Here is an 18282-nt window from a genome sequence, read left to right on the forward strand (position 1 = left end):
TTAATCGCAGAAAAATCATGCGATTAATTTTTTTCAGCTTTGCCCAGCCCTAATATATATATATATATATATATATATATATATGTATGTATATATATATATATATATATATATATATATGTATGTATATATATATATATATATATATATATATATGTATATATATATATATATGTATATATATATATATATATATGTAAATATATATATATATATATGTAAATATATATATATATATATATATATATATGTATATATATATATATGTATATATATATATATGTAAATATATATATATATATATATATATGTAAATATATATATATATATATATATATATATATACATATATATATATATATACATATATATATATACATATACATATATAGCTATATATACATATATATATATATACATATATATATATACATACATATATATATATATATATATATATATATATATATATATATATATATATATATATATATACATATATATGTTTATGTAGTGGCCATTTATGACAAAGAGCATTCAAGTCCTTGATCATTTCCAGTGCCTCCTCCTCTGAAGCCATGGATTTCAGGCAGTCATCAACATAAAAATTCTTTTTGACCGTACTTATCAATTCTGGAGGGAAGTTTTGGGCATTATCATCTGCTGTTCTCCTCAAAGCATAATTTGCACAACTCGGGGAGGATACAGCTCCGAACAGGTGTACTTTCATTTGATACTCCAGTAGAGATTCTGCCGTGTCACCGTCAGGCCACCAGAGAAAGGGAAGAAAGTTGATGTGCTCATCTGAGACTTGAACTTGATGAAACATGGCTTGAATGTCAGCCATCACTGCAATGGGCTCTTGCCTAAATCGGATGAGGACTCCGATAAGAGTGTTGGTAAGATCAGGGACCTGCAAGAGCTGGCAGTTCAGTGATGTTCCTTCATAAGTTGCTCCACAATTAAAAACAACTTTCAGTATGCCTTTTCTGGGATGATAGACTCCATGATGAGGGATATACCACACCTTTCCATCACTTTGTTCTTGCTGATCAGCAGGTATCATCTCCGCATATTCTTGAGTTATCATGTTGTTTAGAAATGTGGTGTGTTCATCTTTGAAACCATGTCCATTTTCCTTTTCAGGCTTCGTAGGCGCTGTTCTGCAACACAGCAATTGTTAGGCAAGACAGAATTTTTCTGTCTGAAAGGTAAATCAATGCAGTAATGGTCTCCAGTTAATACTGATGTGGTGCTCATTACATTTATGAACTTGATATCTTCTCTGGACATTTCAATCTACAATTGATCCTTTGCGTCAAGTGACTGATGTTGCAAGCTTTCAAGTTGGTAGGTTGTGAATCCGTGATGTTCCCAAAAAGTGGATCCGAGGCAATTTTAACTTGTTTTTCAATGAAGGCAACAAGATCTGTAAATATTGCTCTTCGGGCCACTTTTCTCCTGTAGATCACAAGCAACATTTCTCCATCTTTCCCTCAATTTATATGGAAGTTTCAAAATGATGCTCCTCATGTTAGATGGCACATCCAGTTCCTTCATGTGCATCATTTGCTCCGTTAGATTTGAGCATCCTCGAAGAAAAAGAGAGAATGATTTTAATGCTTTGATGTCTTCACTTTTAACAGATGTCCATGTGTGAATCTTTTCCACGTAGACAGATGCAATTGTGTATTCATTTCCGAAGTGTTCTGCTAGACTTTTTGCTCTGTGGTAACGTTGATCTGAAGGTAGATGCTGGAAGCCTCCATGGGTAAATGCTCAGGTTTTACCTTGTTTTTTCGCAGGGCTTTACAAAGGCAGGTGGTGCAGAAGAAAAGCTCCCCTCTACGCATGAAAATCTAAGCGAGATGTCAAAAATATGAGTGGGTGTTTCATGGCGTTAAGGAATAACTGGAGCCCACACATCCGCCACCTCTGGAGCATGATGGGAAGTGGCTTGTAGCCACTTGTTGCTACAACCTCATATGCCGGCATCCCACCCAAGACCCGAGAGAGATGTCAGCTGTGACTTTGTGTTTCTTTATGAGATGAAAGTAGACCGTATATGACCCATATATGTCACTCTGTATCACTCCACATACTTACGCTGCTTCTGCTACCCACACTGGTTAAAAATACAACAGGAGAACGTGGCCTGAGGCTGGTTTAGCATTCCCGCTTGTGAGATATTGTCAAGGAAGATGAAGCGCTGCAGCTCTGGACTCGCACACACGTATTCTTCAGTGAGGACATAACCTATAAATACCCAACAGATATTGTGAGAGACCCTGAATGGATAACTGAGTCTCTCACAACACAACTCACTTTGTCTTGGCTTGACATACGACCCGGTGATGATATTTTCAAGTACTCAAGCTGCCTGTTGGGTTTCCAGCTGGCAGCAGCTTTTGTTTATAACCTATAAGCTTGTTAATTCCGAGGGGCAGCGGGATGAATGACACCTTTTTCTTTTTGACAAAAGCAGTAAGTTGCCCTCTTAATGACTCCTCAGAGTCACCGAGGGGTAATAGAGGAGAATTAGTCACAGCAGGGAATGCTGATTGTTTAATTGATAAATTGAGTGAGGCTATTGGCACTGTCTGGTGGTGTTGTAATTATTACCGCATAGAAATCTTGTATTAATTACTGTGTGTTGTAGAGTCACTCTCACAGTCAAATATGGTACATTTAGGATGTTTACTTTGGATAGCTACTTTGTCTAAAATTTCTTTTACAAACAATTGCCAATTTACACATATTGCAGTTGTGGAACCTCATTAACAAATTCACTGTTTTTGGACTCCTGAAGGAAATATCTGTCGCTCTATCTGCTAAATGCTCCACAATACTCATCAGCTAGACTGTGTCTATTACCGAACACTTTACAAAGTACACTGCAATACAATGCACCAACATCTGTAGCGCCGCATCAAGATCAACAACAAGAACATCAAGTTGGCGCCGCAGATGACAGCCTCGGTACTGCGTTCCCTCATACTTTTTCTCTTTTTGTTTATTTGTCTCGTCGATCATCCCGGTGTTACACCCCTACTGGTTTATGAGCCTACTGGTTTCCCTACGCGTGCGTGTGTTGTGTTCGCGCCACAGCTGCAGCGGTTTTCTGCCTAGTCGACTGATTCGCACACATTCACAAACATATTATAGGTTGAGGTAACAAAATCACCAACGGTTAAGTTTAGGCAACAAAACCACCAACGGTTTGGTTTATGCAACAAAACTACCAACGGTTAGGTTTAGGCAACAAAACCACCAACGGTTTGGTTTTTGCAACAAAACTACCAACGGTTAGGTTTAGGCAACAAAACCACCAATGGTTTGGTTTAGGCAACAAAACTACCAATGGTGAGTTTTAGGCAACAAAACCACCAACGGTTTAGGTTAGGCAACAAAACCACCAACAGTTTAGGTTAGGCAACAAAACCACCAAGAGTTAGGTTTAGGCCACAAAAACACGAATGGTTAAGTTTAGGCAACAAAAACATCAACGGTTAGGTTTAGAAGAAAAAAAACAGCAACGGTTAGGTTTTGGCAACAAAAATACCAACAATTAGATTTAGACAACAAAATCACCAACGGTTAGATTTTGGCAACAAAAACATCAACAGTTATGTTTGGAGATGTCACGAGAACCGATACTTGCAGTACCTTTTAATTCTAAAATCTCAAAACGCCAGCGATACCTATTTTTGTTAAATACCGTAAGTACCAACAGCTGGCACAGGCGCTGTGCCTTTTCTGAAACTGATGGGGGCAGTACACGCTTCAGTGTTCTACGCAACGTTTACATTCAAAAAACAAAGATCGCAACTGAAACCTCTGCATGGGTTGTACCATGCGAGGAAGTTCACCCCTCCCAAATAGAGTTGGTTAAGTCCATTTTGGAACTCTATTTGGGAGGGGAGAACTTCCTCGCATGGTACACCGGTTGTACCGTGCGAGGAAGTTCTCCCCTCCCAAATAGAGTTGGTTCCGTCCGTAGCCCGTCTTTTCCAAAAAGTTTTCTCAGATAGGCTACCAATAGCTGGGCTGGCCCGACCGCAACGATACGTGTCAGGGAGGATGGACGGGAGAAAGATGGCAGAAGAGGCTGAAAAAGCCAGGTTAAAAAAAAAGAAAGGCACTGGAGGAGGATGCTGCCAAATGTGCCAAGCTTACCGATTTAATTTCAAGAGGACAAACACAAGTGGCAACTAGTAAAGAGAGACAAAGGCCTAATGATTAGCAACATAACTATTCGGCTAACGTTGTAGCCTTGATTGATTTCAAAGAAGTTCATGTTTCAAGTTCAAGTACATGGAATCTCTTTTTTTGGCGTGGTATCGAAATTGGTATCAAGAATTGTGTTATTGTACTGGTATTGGCACTGACTACTGAATTCTTGGTCTTGTGACACCCCTAGTTAGGTTTAGATAACAAAAACACCAACGGTTAGGTTTATGCAACAAAAACACCAACAGTTAGGTTTATGCAACAAAAACACCGACGATTAGGTTTCCTTCACAAAAACTCCCAACAGTTAGGTTTAGACAACAAAAACACCAACGGTTATGCTGTGTTCACACCGAACACGACAAAATTTGGTCGCGCGACCAGATTACATGCAAAGTCAATGCACAGCTGCGTAGGAGCTGCGTAGACGCGACTTTTCTGGCGAGCGACACGACAGACATGTTTGAGGCGACACGAACAGCGAGTTTGCCGCGGGGCGAACAGAGCGTTGGACGCGACAGGTTGTCGCATGAGTTGAAATTTCCCAACTCCGGCGACAAAAAGCGTGAGTTATAGTTGCGTCAGCCAATCAGCGTTAAGATGTTCCGCTCGTCACCGCCGTCCTGTTGTTGAATCAAACTTCTGCCGGTGATAGCGCTAATAACAGCCGTCATTCAGACGCTGTTGTGGGACTACGGATGATATTATGAACCCAGACACGATGGAGTTTGATGTTCTGACGTATGTGGAATTTGCACAACAAGTATGAAGCAGAACTAGTGGTTATTTCCATTGTGCATGACTGCTGGTTACCGTTGTAGTAAGCGAGAGGCAGTTCCTGGAGTTGGTGAAATTCCCCGAGCTGTGTGCGGCTACAGATAGTGTTATGAACACAAACAGGAGGGCGTTTGATATTCCCACGTTTTTGTGACTTCCACAACAAGTATAAAGCAAAACTAGTGGTTATTTCTTTCATAGTTTCTAGCGTAAAAGATTGTTGTATTCCCGGAGAGAAGTTACCTAGATAAGCCACGCCCATTTTGTGCCGGCTCAATTAGTCATGCTGCATTTGGTGTGAATACCCTTTTTTTGTCTCGAGACACAACTGACACGGTAGACGCGACGTGAAGGATTCTGTCGCATTCGGTGTGAACACAGCATTAGGTGTTGGCAATAAAAACACCAAGGCTTTAGACAACTAAACCACTTCCATGAAACCACAACACGGTGTCTTCCAGCTGAAAATCTGGTTTGTTAGAGCCATCCACCCCTCCACAAGTTGGATTTTTGGATATTATAAAGTAAAGTTGCTTAGTCACATTGATCCATTACGAATAATGATCCTCTTTGACTTTCCATAGGAATTATTTTTGTCCTGAGCTTGAATAAAACTAATAAACAGTTTCTTCAGTCTGGGCTCCCCGGTATCTGAGCTCTGAGAGCTTCACCCCAAATACAGTGCCCTAACAGCACAGACATCCAGACCCGTCTGCCACCATGGCGTGATATGATGAGTATATTTCACTCCATCCATTAACACCTGATGCAAAAATAAACCTTTGCCTCGGAGTAACAGAGAAACAGATCTTGTTGGCAGCAGCAAAAACCAATTATCACCCTGAATTCAGATAAGATGTGTGTTACATGGAGCATCTCAAAGGAGGATCTGGAGTTATTCTATATTTTATTATTGTTATGTTGACATCTGGTTACTGTAGCTTTTTATCAAACAAGATAAAATAGTGCAATGTGTTGGGGACTATTTTCTGCAGCGAATTAATCCACATTTGGGGCTCCAGTAAGTATTTGTGGCAGCAAGACAGTGTGTTTGTGCAATTTAGTGAAAATAAACTGTTTGTGTGTGAGGAAAATTTATCAGCCAATAATAGCGTGTGTGTGTGTGTGTGTGTGTGTGTGTGTGTTTATGGTAATGAAGGAACATGTCAACCAGTACAACAGTGTGACTCATATGTTGGGAAAAGGTTTTTTTTATCAACAACTGTGCAGCTGTGTGCTGGAACCCCGGAGTAATAAGACAACACTGTTATTTTACATTTCATTGCAATAAAGGGGTAAAAAAAAATGTAAAAAATAGATGCCGAAATAACTACACAGTGATGCTTATTTGTAAAAAAGTCTGAACTTTTAAAATGCTTGTTTTCTGAATGGATTTTGGCTGGATCGGTGCTTGGCTATGCTAACATGATAGTTGCTTCATTAACACTGAAAATAACAAAACATAGGCGTAAAAACAGCAACGTTGTTATGGTTCGTACCATATGGTTTATACACATACACACCATACACATGGTTTCGTCTGTCATTTATACTCAAATGAGGCATTGTTGAGCTCAAGGCAAACACTAACGGCTACAATGTTTTTTCCCTACGATGCTGATTGGCTTTAAACGTCATGCAAACGTCATGTAACTTGTACATACAAACACTAAACTGTACCTTACTGTGTCACTATCAGATGTTAGAGGTAGGTGGGGGGGGGGTGGGGAGTGCAAAGAAAACATGTTTAGCATTTAATGTTTTCTTTTCAAACTGATCTCGATGTGTAATGTTGGACGTTGAAATCTCTAGAAACACAGAGACGGAGGATGCTCCACTAGTACATCTGCTTTTAAATGCAGAATTTTCTCTCTTTTTTCTTTTTTTAATTAGCAGGTTTTCGTTTTTTTTTCTTAATGCATCACTAGTCAGTCGGGGAAAACACCTCAATCGAAGCAGCACAAACGACTCACCCAGTTGCTCTCAGCGCTCCACCCTGCCTGATCTCGCTGAGCTCAGCAATCTGCCTCACCCACCCTGAGGCATTATGGGAGTCCACAGAGCACACTACAGGATGGTGTGTGTGTTCGGCGGAAGAAGCAGGTCTGATGATGGGTGTGTGTTTGTTTGAGAATCTAATACAAAGAATCCAACGTGATCTCATTTGTTCGGCTTTAGACGTTATGAAACAAGCTCCTTCACAGAAACGTTATTACAGCCGAGCTGAGCCACTCGGCCTCTCTGCAGCAGCAGCCAGTGGGCCCACCAACGTTTCATCTGTCTGGTAAAGACAGGAAGCCGGCTCAAGGACATTTCAAAGACAGCTTGCTGTAATTATAATACACCCACCAGTTAAGTTGAGTTGATCTATTTACAAGAAAAGGTATTTGTTTAATTGAGGAAATGTCAGAACGTCCACTGAAAAAAAATGTATGTGCATCGCAATTTCCTGAACATCAACGTGACTTCTTCAAACAGGCTCCAGGCGCTGAAGCTGATTTAATATAATTAAATTTCAAATTTCTGGTTCCAGTTGATGAAATGTGACTATTAGCTGCTTTTTCTTTGTCTGATGTGACAGTAAACTAAAGATCTTTGGTCTGACAACACAGTTTGTTGACGTGCAATAGACAGAATGATTAGTCAATAAATCAATCCATAGCTTAATCAATCATGATGATATAAGCGGCAGGATGACCCTGGTCTTCAGATTGTTTCTTTAGTTTGAGCAGCAGAACAAAGCTCAAACGATATTCAGTTTTTGTCGTAGAAAATCTTGCTTGCTTTTAAGAAAAGGTTTGACAAGCTGATCCAAAAAAATGCAATACTTAGCAACCAATTAATTGTTTCATCTCTTTTTTAAACGCATAAAAAAGAGGAGTAACTTTTTTCGTTAGGATAAACAAACCATTGTCATGAGACAAAATGACATCTTAGATTTGGGATTTGGTGATATGACATCATTGTTGCCTTTTCCTGGGTTTTACGTGTCGTCATTTCCTGAACACAACAGATCGTTCCAGCTGCTCTGCTTTCACAAACTCATTGCGCATTACCGATGATTATTCATCAAAAATCTTCTTTGTGAAAATATTTTGTCAAAGCAGCAATACCATACAACATCAGTATCTGAATTTTTATTTACAGAACAATCAATATAGAAAATTGATTTAAACAATCAATAGTCTGTAAAACCAACGGAAATGCACATTTAAAACTCATTCAAACTGAAAGTGTTTGGCTTTACTTTATGTTTGATAAATTACTAAAACAATAACTTAATCGTCCCGCTTGCTATTGAATGTTTTGATGGATCAACTGATAACGCAATAAATCTTTACCACAATCATTACATTTCCCATCATGAGAATCAAAACAGCAGCCTCTCATGCTTCTGGCCCAAACCGCTGCTCTGAGTGTCCCTTCTCTATATTTGGAACATTTTAAAATGTTTTGGTCCTGCCTGTTGCGTAACTTTTGGGGTTATTCGGAGAGCAAAGTCTAATCCACTGACATCCTCTCCAGTCTCAGCTGTTCGGCCTTTGGGTCACAAATAAAGCATCACTCTGCAGCACCGTCCTGACGGTAAAGAGGACAGAACTCAACACACCTGGATTATTTTTGGGGGTGAATTTGAGGGATGGACCAGTGGCAATAATTTACCGTCTTTGCATGGAATCATGTTGCGATGAAATCCATATATATGAGATAGTGATACGCCAATTACATAAATGTAACAATACAAGCACATATCTCAGAAAATTTGATTATTATTGCATTAAAGTTCTTCACAAAAAAATGACAAGAATACTCTTCCTTTGTCAAGTATCTTAACAAAACCATGTGGTTATTTGTGATACATCTTATACTATATACCTTTATTGTGATGGAAGATTTGGGCCATATCGCCCAGTCTTGTGTGTGTGTGTGTGTGTGTGTGTGTGTGTGTGTGTGTGTGTGTGTGTGTGTGTGTATGTATATATATATATATATATATATATATATATATATATATATATATATATATATATATATATATATATATATATATATTCATATTCGACTGAGTCTAAACAACCGACCAGATGAATAGATTTTTTTAGAATATTCTACAAAATCTATTCATCTGGTCGGTCAAAGCCAGAATTATATCCCTGGCGTTGTGGGGGAAAACAACTTAAACCATCCTTTAAACCATTGTGTGAAAATATAAAATTTTCATAGCATATTTCAACATGTCCATTTTTTAAAATCATAAATCGGGGTTTTTTATCACGCTGGGAGGAACCGGGACTCATGACCTCCTAAAATCCTGTCTTACCGAACACCAGAATGTACATGATGTGACTTAAATGCACCATATGCACGTCTCCATATAAATGTGTAAAAACGACGAACGAGATTTAAAAAAAAACGAGATGAATTGAGCTCGTCATTTTGACTCATAAACAACCACATGCAGTGATATGGATCATCATGGGCCATACTGTTACTCACATCACATCCATAGTTAGTCCACGGCCTCTGCGAACACTGAATCGACATGCAGCGAGGCTTTAGATTGCCGCTGCGCCGTTATAGCACAAGCAGCATCTTCCGCAGTCCGGTGGTTTGTCTGCGCCTGTTATAACGTCCTCCTCCACATGTCAGGGTGTGTAAATGGAGAATAAGCGGTCCTTACCGTCCTTGGATGGAGCAGAGAAGAGAGGCGGTGCCGCTGCTGCTGCTGCTGCTGCTGCTGCGGATAAGGATGAAGAAGGCAGGGCCGGCCCTGGCGTGCAGCTCGACACCTACACTCTGCTGCCGTGCTGCATTCAGGAGCAGCTCGGACACTCCCGTTGCGGGAGAACAAGCGGCATTCACGTGAATCAGAAAAAAAGAAGATGCTGTTTCTTCTATTAAGTAGTGAAAGTCAACCTCTGATGACGAGCCGATTGATTGAATTATGAATCTGGGGCTGCAGCCAGGACTTTAGAAATAGTCCCCTGAACACACCACTCACCAAACGATAACTTGAAACAACCAAAAAAGAAAAGAAAACTCTCCACATTCTTTTTTATTTTTTTTTAACGTTTTATAACACTACCCACAATGCCAGGAATACAATTATGTTTGAGAAATGTTAAAGCCTTTAGTTATTTATTTTTTGACCCGGTTCTGAAGAGAGAAGCCAATGCCAAAGTGTCTAAAAACCTGCATTCTCTCTACTGAGACGGCGACTCATCTGGTTGTATATAGGGCTACAGTAAATGACTCTACTTCTCTTTTGATGTATTCCCTCAGTCAACAAGAGTTTATGGCTGTTATAAATAGATAAATTAGAGGTGGATGCTGTACACATTTAGCGTGTCCAGATTCAGTGGGAAGCGAGTGGATGATCTGAAAACGGGACTTTTCAAACAGCTGTGACTCAAGGGGCAGCTGCTGGGTGGGACAGAGAGACCAACTAAAATAAACCGCTCTGCCACCAGAAACCATGAATCATAACATTTGACTAACCCAGAGAGGTGGATGGGTGTGTTTCACTTACATACCCTGTCAAGAGCAGTCTAGACATTTATCATTTTGTTCCTGAAATAACTTTTGTTTTGTTTGGATCTCACAGAAAAAGGATTGTCTTTGATACAAGAATAGCTTGCACACAGAAAATAAAAAAAATAATCTTTTCTGATTATTAAAAGGTGTTTGAAAAGAACGTTGCCAGGATATTTAAAACATCTTTGTGAAGAAGCATCAATGCAGCATCATGTCATGTCTAAATGTCAGACAGCTGTTAGCTTCAGACGCCCAGCTCGGTGCACCCCTTTTTTGCTCTTCTCTGAATGTCTCGGATATTCCTCCCTCCTCCACCCATTACATCACTCTCAGTTCTCTTACACATGGAAAGACACACACAGCAACAGCAGCAGCAGTGAGTCAAGGTCACATGTGTTTCTGTAAAGGTTGTGAAGTATTTCGACCATGACGCTTTCAACTTAAGTGAATGTAATTGTCTGTGGCCTACAGCAGTTCATATAAAAGGCAGCAGCCTACGGTTCTGTCAAGTGAAGCCGATGAAGTGTCTTAAACCTGCATTCTCTCTGACCACTAGGGGGGCACTTCTCTGGTTGTATAGAAGTCTATGCTTCATGTGTTAAAGCTACATTCTCTCTCTTGCCCACCAGGGGGCGACTCCTCTGGTTGTGAAGAAGTCTATGCTTTATGTGTTGAAGCTGCATTATCTCTCCTGACCACCAAGGGGCGACTCCTCTGTTGTATAGAAGTCTATAGAAAATGACTATGACTTTATGACTTCCTTCCCTTAGTAAACATTGTAAACATAAGTTTATATCTCAATCTCTAGTTTTAAGTCTGCTTTAGGGCAATGCTTACTGTGATTGACAGACCATTACCACAGTGTTGTTTGGTCTTGGAGTCGTCTGTGTTTTCATCTTACAACTTGAATCCTTTCACTGTGTGTTTTCTACTTGATGAAACGTCAACGTGTACAAAGCTCCACCCTCTCGTGTCACTGCTGCTTTAGACATTCTAGCCTGCAGGACTTTATGGATGGCATACTGAAATGTCAAGTACTGACTGGATGGCCAATTCATTTGAGGACCCATCTCTTGTACATTTGAAGTTTAGTTATATTGGATTAGTTGACATTCATGTAATTTATTACAATCATGATGAACTGTAATACATTTATTTAAACTATGTTGGTTTATGACCAAATACATGCAAAACTAATAACATTTATATCTGTGTTCGTTGCACTTTGTTTTGTGATCATTAGCAAACATCAGCCACATGCTAAGCTAAAATTATGAACATTTTAAACATTTAACCTGCTGAAGATCAGTATTTTTGCATTATGTAAATTTTGAGCATTTATGCATTAGCTTTAGCTGAAATAAAATGAGACCTATCTTAACGCCCGGGAACACTCCCACGTTAGTCCACAAGGAGCCGCCAAAATCAACACAAGATTAAAGCCCTGCATTGCAGTTTTAATCAGCAGTAAAAATGCAAATGTTTTGTAGCCCAAACAATATTCAATATTTATATTTATAGTAATGATTACGTTTCCAGTCCCTATCATGTTCTGTATGTGAATCTGTTACGTTGCTCATTCTAGTCACATGACATCTATTGCTTCTGTCCATCCGGGGAGACGGATCCTCCTCTGTTGCTCTCCCTCAGCTTTCTTCCCCTTTTTTCCCTGTAAAAGGGATTTTACTATCTTTATTTGGGCAAGTTTTTCGTGATCCAATGTGAGGTCCTGGGACAGGGATGTTATGTGTACAGATTGAAAAGCCCTCCGAGGCAAATTTGTGATTTTGGGCTATACAAGATAAACTGAATTGAATTGAATTGAAAGAATATCAGAGATTCTTTTTTTAAACCACCAACCTAAAGAAAATACACTTCCTGACCAAGTTTTGATCAATTATCAATAAAGATGTGAAGTGCTGCCTCTTCACCACTATGGGACCTCATTTAAAGATAAAACATATACAATAATCAACAGAGAAATATGTTTTGTTTCATTCTGTTTGAATTGTGGCAGAAATTACACACACAATGTTTAGTGTCAAGTCTCAAGCGGGAGGGACATCGTCTCTTGATATAAATTCCACATTATTAACTTCTAAATTATTTACTGCAGTCTTGTACTGAACCCTAACGAATAAAGTAACTCAGTGTATTTGTCCTCCATCCGAACGACATTAAAAAACATCCCACCAGGCTTTCGTCTTTCACAGTTATAGCTCACATTACATTACGTCACATCTTTTTAGTGCATGTGTGTGTGTGTGTGTGTGTGTGCGTGTACTACTCACAACCGTGTTTGTGTGTGTCGGTATGTGGGTGTGTATAGTCAGGTCCAGATGAAAGATCCTCCTCCTTGATGTACAGCCCTGGCTGCAGAGAAGCCGGAGCACGGATCAATACCGGTCGCTGAATTATTAATCGGCGCACGTTCTCCGGAACCACACCCAGAACAAATGCTGGAAACAATTATTGTTTCTTTTTTAAGGTGTGTCACTTAAAATTGTAACTACTTGTTAAATAACTGACAAGGCTGCATTGTCAATCCTTTTTCAAAGCACCGCCTCTCTGATGTGCTATGCGTTTGATCCCTTGTTCAGGCACAAATCAATGGAGGAAACCGATCACGAGATCACACGTGTGGGAGAGAAACTCACGATTGTGTTGGTTCAGCATCTTTAAGGGCTTCCATATAGGATAGTAGAGGGAGCACTAAAATTATATGAGTTGTAAGTGTGTTTCATGATAGAATGCAGTATCCAGACACAGGAACTACACTTGCTGACTCTGCAACATATGATGCCAGCTCATGAAGTGTCTGCCTTCTTAACTCTGTGATATTGTTTGCTCTGCTCTTTTCAACCTATTTTTTGTCTCCCTGACAGCATGTTGTGTTTATGTGAGGAAAATTTATCAGCCAATAATATCGTGTGTGTGTGTGTGTGTGTGCGTGCGTCTGCGTGTGTGTGTGTGTGTGTGTGTGTGTGTGTGTATGTGTTTGTGTCTGTGTATGTATGTGTGTGTACGTGTGAGTCTGTGTGAAACTGTGGCAGGTCTTCAACTAGTCGTTCAGCTCTCTGACGGCCTCTTTTCTCTTGCAGCTATCACTCATGCCTGTCTCAAGCCGGACGTGGCAGCCGTCACGCTCCGTGAACACACAATCGGCGGGGTGTTCGTGATGAAAATCAAATTGTGCGATATTTATAAGCTACTGTAATGGATGGCACAATGAATGGAAATGTCCATCTTTACAATCCCCTTAAGATCCAAACTGAAATATCTCAACATCTACTGGAAGGATTGGCATAGAATGTCATGGTTCCTAGAGTATGAATCTTAATGTCTTCAATGAGTGTTTAGCTATCCTCTTGAAACCGCCATAAGCTTCACATTTGTGGCATTTGGTAAAATGTCTTGAGACATTTCTAACGGCTCCACGTCGGGCGCGTCTTCAAACTCGTCTTCTACCGAAGCTGCCGTCTATTGGATGGACTATTGGATGGATCGCTGTGGAATTTGGTTCAGATGTTCATGTTCCCCTAAGGATGAATTTGAATAACTTTGGTAATCCTATGGCTCTTCCTTCAGCGTCATTGTAGAAACCATTACACTGATTTGTGTTTTACCCATTTGTTTGTTTTGATTATGAGTACTTCTAGGCCTCTCCAAACTGACGAGGGGTCATTGGCTGAAAACTTTTTTTCCAGCTTCTCAGTGTAGCTCTTCTTCAGGCTGAGTTATACTCGGGTTTTACGCAGAGACGCAAGCACGCAAGACACGCATGGCCCCCTTGCGTGGTCAAATCGGCCATTTTGCGTGCGTCACCCAAAATTTCTGACTATCCATCAAAGCTACGCGAGCCGTACTCAGCTGTGATTGGTCCACTAACCACATCCTTTCTGAGTCTCGCATTTCCGGTTTCATACCAAAATACCGCTGTTTTTAAAAGCCATAGCAGAAACACGAACAATGGATCCCGTTGAAGAACGTTTGGCTGAAGAGGTCCGCAAATATGAGCATTTGTATAACCCGTCTGACGGAGTATAAGGACACGCAGATGGAGGTGAATTCCTAGAGGGAGATATCGGTGAACGTCGGTGTGCAGGTCGACTCTACGATGGTTGCGCCACCTACTGTTCTGGCGTATGGAAAACGCACGGGAACTATAAACCAAAACGAGTCCGTCGATCCGACTGCGTGGCCAGCCGCAGTTGTAGTTGCAAGAGTATAATTTGCCCTTTAGGGTTTTATTCTGCGGAGGGGGGGGGGGTTAAGGGTTTCCGTTACGGTGCTGCAGTGAGCTTTACTATTTCTTTACTGTATCTTTATTAATTGTACCGTGTGTGACAGCTGCATTTATGGAGGTCATTACTGCATCGCTCCTCCTCCTCATCCCCCCAGGATGAAAGGTGATCTCTTAATGTTGCGAGACCGTCCTTGAGCCTCATCAGTCAATCAGGTCTGCTGTGAGATGCTGAGGACCGAGACACTAATGGACGTACAGTGATGGCTGCACCGATTGCCTTATGTGTCATAAAGTTTCCATTTCATCATGATGCAACGGATACTACACTACTTCCATCCATACTACTCCTCGGGGAGCTAAAGAGGCCATGGAGGATTTTTAATTGAAAGGAAAGGAGGTCGGGGATTTTGAGGCAACACTCTGCGTTTGGACTTTCTGCCATGAATCACAATTTTACTTATTTATTTGATTTACTTTCTATGACACCCATGTCTATAATGCATGATAAACATGCGTTATGATGTGCTGTATAACGACAGTTATAACCCGCCTTGCGTTGCCGGTTGTGTTTAGGCCTCGAACTTGAGTAGTTAGGGGTCAGGATAGCCCATTAGTCAGGACAAAGAGCCCAAACCAAATCAGGACTTCTGGGCAATCCTTGTGCTTGAATTGAATGCTGCACAGGGCGGGTCTTTCCAAAGGAGAGCATTGGTTTTCATAACAACGCACGAGTTCTACTGAAATGGCCCGTTTGTGTGATGTCATGCTGTGAACTAGAAAGCACAGGAGAGACGGAATCCTTTGGGTTTTAGTGGCCTTCAGGAAGGCTGAGGGCGCTGGCTGTCCTTCAGCAAATATGCCACTAAACAGTGAGGCTGCCGCCATGTTGGCTACCTGAGCTCTTCTACGTCAGCAAGAGAGGGCTCCAGTCTGAAGGGAAATCTCAGCATTGGACGGTACTGTTTTACTGCAACAAACATTATTTACTCGGTGAGATGTTAATGAAAAAGGTCTCCACGGCTTTAAATAGTAATTCCTCTTGAATGCAGTGTTATGTCACATTGGAGAAAGCTTTGGTCTGGGAATTTATGATCTTTTAAAGAGGAGGAAGTTCTGTTTTTTTTCAGGTAATCATGTTTCCCAGGCTTTGTTTTTTTTCCCAGACAGGCTTTGGTGTTTATATTGGATTAACCACTCATTGATTTGTTGACTGCAGTTTTGAAGCCTTGAGTTTGGTGATGATGCTTTTTTCATTAGTCATCATTTTTTATGTTTTTTTTGGCAACCAACGAACAGAGGTGACCATATTTGGAATGAGGAAGAGTCAAGTGAAGACGTCTATAAGTCTCTGGACCTGTCAATCTCAGTAAGCCTCACCCACAGCTTCAACACATGAAGCATAGACTTCTATACAACCAGAAGAGACGCCGCTTTGTGGTCAGTAGTGAGAATGCACATTATACGACACCTCCGCTTTGGTAGCAGTCGGCAGAACTGGAAGTTGTGGCTTGGGTATGAGATTAAACTGAATCTGTTGTGGGACAACAGATTGCTCACCTTGACAGGATCTCTGCTGCTGTGCCCTGATATTTATAAAGAACAGCTTTCACTGAAAGCTTCTCTGCTCAGGTTGAGGACCTTTTATATAATTTTAGAACCACGACGCAAGCTGGTTTAGATCACATCTGCGATTCGAAAACTCTGTCGCTTTAGAGGTTAAAAGCAAAACATTTTCACAAGTAATTCACATGGTAATCCTACATGGTTTACTAATACCTGTAATAATTATTCCTATCCCATAAGGTTTGTATACAGTAGAAACTTCTATCCAGCCATGTTATCTCAAATCTATACCAAGCTTTTTATGAAGGGATTTGCTTTCCCTGCGTTGAGCCTGTCAGCCATGATGACTCTGTGTTCCTCCTCCAGCAGACCATTAGCATTCAAGACACCGACTGTGGTTACATGCATTCAAATTATTGGCTAAATCGGACTGAAATCGAATTATCCCTTTCATGCAAACACCTTTGTTTAAATAATTGCGGTCCGACTACGATCCGATTAACACCCCTAGATAACTCGATCCGACTCGGTTGATAATTTGGACATCGCGGCATGTAAACGGTGAATTGGATTAGGAACTGGACTATGTGTCTTTGCGCATGCTCGAGATCCCGCCGCCCTCGTCCTTCCCTCCCTCCCTCCCAGGTCGTGACCCGGAAGTCGAAAAAGACGATAGGTTGTCATTGCCGGGAGCCGGCCGGCAGAAACAAACAAAAAAAAAAGTCGGGTTACAAGCCGATATTACCTCCGGTGGGTGTCCCCGCTAGCTCCCTGCTGTAGTCAGCTAGCGCTGCTGCTAGTTCCCTGTTTGCTCTCCGCTAGCTCCCCAACAACCACCGAAGAGGTCAAGCGGAGATGCTTGTATCACCACGAGATGTAATGAAAACAGCACCACTTATCGTATCGGATATGACATGCTTTCGGCCAATGATTCCATTTATTCACTGCCATGTATATTAGGATAATAGCAGTTGCCCCGAAATATAGCATAGTCTGACTAAAGCAAAATTCGAATTGATACCATCATGTAAACACACTGACAGACTAGGAGCAGCCTCTGTGTTACATGCAGACAGGCTTGCAAACAGCTTGTAGGGCTGTGAGAGGTTATCCTGAGATAAACAAATAAGAATCAGAGGTGTAACTAGTGGGAAGGAAGGCAGACACTGGAGAACAGATCAAAAGGACTGACCTTCGATTTACCTTTGATTCGAAGGTTTCACCCACATCTTTTTTTTTACAGCCAAGATCTGATCAATTTTCCAATGACACTGTTGCATGTCAGCAAGCTGTCTCATACTCCACCAGATTGAACTGCCAGCACTACACACACCACTCAGAGGCTCACACGGATCCTTGTGGCGCCTTTACGTCCACAGTTTACACAATTACACCCCTCCCCCCTCCTCCTGCCTTCTGCTGCAAATATATTGATTGTCTGAAACTAATGTCAATAAGAACCTTCTCAATGTAATCAGAAAAGCACAGCCTAAAGAACGCAGCACTGCAAATCCTAAAATCTTTAGATCCTTTATTGTCTTCTCACTTTTCAGGATGAGGCTGGTGTTTTTTCTATGCTACTGTTATTATTTTTCTTAGTGTCAATAAACCCAATGCCAATTAAAAAAGACCAGAATCCCCTAACAATTTTTATGTGTTTTATCAAATGCTGATATCTCTTCTTTGTCTGAGGCACAGAACTCCATTAAAACATCTTTCATCACCACGAACACACACACACTTTTTTTTTTTTACCTAATCCCTCACACGCACTGTCCTGCTGGCACAAATAACGCACTAGATGTGGATTAATCCGCCGCTGAAAATATTACCCTTCAAATGCTCTATTTAATCCTGTTTGAATAATGTCTGTTAAGAACAGTGACCAGCTGTTTTAAGATGAGGCTTAGCCGTTTTGAAAAAAAAGAAAC

The 18282-nt window shown here is 40.8% G+C and overlaps 1 protein-coding gene across 2 annotated transcripts in view; it reads right to left on the reverse strand.

The window, feature by feature from the left end:
* The window catches only part of map1aa (microtubule-associated protein 1Aa), a 43356-nt gene that overhangs the window by 18653 nt on the left and 6421 nt on the right, over window positions 1-18282 (reverse strand). The window contains exon 1 of one of the 2 annotated variants that reach the window (XM_068577938.1): window positions 9689-9764. The exons of the other annotated variant lie outside the window; for it this stretch is intronic. The gene's annotated coding sequence lies outside the window, so the exon portion shown is untranslated. Of the gene's footprint in view, window positions 1-9688; window positions 9765-18282 lie in introns of those variants that run through there. 2 annotated transcript variants of the gene reach the window in all.

The sequence above is a fragment of the Clinocottus analis genome, unplaced genomic scaffold, assembly GCF_023055335.1.
Source record: "Clinocottus analis isolate CAN_PGR_092001 unplaced genomic scaffold, fCliAna1.0.p SCAF_1, whole genome shotgun sequence".
Classification (NCBI taxonomy): Eukaryota; Metazoa; Chordata; class Actinopteri; order Perciformes; family Cottidae; genus Clinocottus; species Clinocottus analis.